The sequence below is a fragment of the Phaethon lepturus genome, unplaced genomic scaffold (genome assembly GCF_000687285.1).
Source record: "Phaethon lepturus isolate BGI_N335 unplaced genomic scaffold, ASM68728v1 scaffold8197, whole genome shotgun sequence".
Taxonomy (NCBI): Eukaryota; Metazoa; Chordata; class Aves; order Phaethontiformes; family Phaethontidae; genus Phaethon; species Phaethon lepturus.
This window is the reverse complement of record NW_010552458.1, coordinates 29,657-31,745: the sequence shown is the minus strand read 5'-3', so window position 1 is coordinate 31,745 and position 2,089 is coordinate 29,657.

Below are 2,089 nucleotides of genomic sequence, written 5' to 3'. Positions count from 1 at the left end.
GGGCAAGCAAGGGCATGTGTCAGAGGGATGAAGTTCAAGGGCCAGTCACCTGTCCCCTAATCATAGCTCAGCCAGCAGAAGTTTGTCTTCAGCTGTGTTCTGGTACATGTTAAGAGCATCTGACTTTTGGATGAATCCTACTTTTGCTTGATTTCACTGATGCTGAAATGAGTATGTATAGAAGGGAAAAAAAAAGTATTTTAAGAATGTGGACATGTACGTGTCATGACAGCTTTCAACACTGGGTGGTGATGGTTGGGACAAGCCAAACCAAAATCATTCCTTAAGGCTGCCTTAAGTAACTTTCTCTTTACTGGGTGTGAATGGTCTGATAAACTTCTGCTCTTCTAACATGTAGAGTCTTGTGTATAATGATACCTGTATTTTTTAAGAAATATTGATGACATGATGTCTTTTTCATCTGCCTTCTCTTACACCATCCTGTGTGGAACTTCGATTTATGAAGACAGCTCTTTTCCTGAGAAGGGGAAGCCAGACTTTAGTCCCCGCCTGGATGGCTAGAGAATTAAAAATCTCATAAAAATAGCTATTTCATTGTCAGTGCTGTGGTAGGAAGACGCACTATTTCCAGTCAGTTATAATGATAAGAGTCACTATGCCCCTTGAGAAGCATGTTCGGGTCAAAAAGCCTACAGGAAATTGAACTTACTCCGTGGCATAGCAAAGAAAAAGGGTGGGATGAGGAAGGATGAATAACAGTGTTTCATTGAAAAGAAAAAAGTGGAATTTTGGGTTTTGTCTGGATTTGTATTTATTCCATTTCTGGACATCTGAAGAAGCTCTTCTTTTAGGAATAACCTGTGTTGTATTGCCATAGTTGTCAATTCCATGTGCTGGAAGATAAAGACATTGTTTTAAATGCCCCCAGTCTGTGATAGTTGTGTGTGTGGTTTTTTTTTTTTTTTTTAAGATGAGGAAACTTTTTGATTCATGTTTGCTGGTGGATTTTTTTTTTTTTTTTTAACCCTGGTGTTCAGTATTTTAAAAACAGGTGTTTAAAACCCAGCTTTTTTTCCTTCCTTTCTTTTCTGAAGGAACCCCTGCCTTTTGTGGAAAGTTGTGTTTTGTATCCGTTACCTTGGGATTTCTTTATTTATAAATCTGAATTTCTTGTTAAGCTGCTAAACTGAAGGGACCTGAGGCTTTTTTGGGAGGGGGAAACACCCACCGCAGAGATCTGCGGCAAAGAGGTGGGCAGCTCGGCCGTGCTCAGAAGGAGCGCCCGCAAGGAGGGGACCTGAGCGGGGCCTGCCTGCCTGCTCCGGAGAGACCTTTGGCTGGTGGGTGCCTGGGTTGCAACAGGGTGTCAGGGTCTGAACAGGCAAACTAGCGTAGGAAGTGATCCTGTCCTGGAGCAAGCAGGAGCCACGGTGGGAATATGATGGGGGTGGGTTGCAGAGAAATGTCTGGAAGCCTAATTGTTACTGTGGCGGAATTGAGTGCTTGTTCCTGACGATGCTCCGCGCGGCTTTCCAAATGACAGTGCTGTGGAAGGAGCGCGCTGAAATCTGGAAAGAAATTCCTAGGTTATAAAGTGTGGCACCGTTTCTTTGTCACCTTGGCAACCGGCTGTGGCTTGGGCCAGCGATAGGTGAGTTAATCACACAAAGACATTCCTTATGAAGTTGAGGCCTCTTGGTTACCAAGGGCAGTGTTAGCCTTGGGAAGAATAATTTCTTAGGCACCCTTTCTTTTGCCCTTTTTAATTTCGGTATTTCTAATTTCAGGGATTTACTCTAGGTGTAGTAGACAATTTAGGTTATTCTTACATGTCATACTAGCTATGCTGGAAAACTTCAGCTGTGTGCCATCGATCTAAGTATTTGCAGTTACTGTTTCCTAAATAGAGTGTATAAATGATAAACAACATAGATTCTGTTTCTATAGGAATGACCATGTGTCTGTAGAAACTTTTTTCAAGTTGGTGCAAATGATTGTTCCTTAAAAAAAACCCAAGAAAACCCCCCAAAAACCAAAGAAACAAAGCAAAACAAAAACCTTGGGCCTGGAATTGCTTTCTAACTGCTGCTTTACCTTTGGGGAGAGCAGCTCTGTTCTGTAAGGAGTT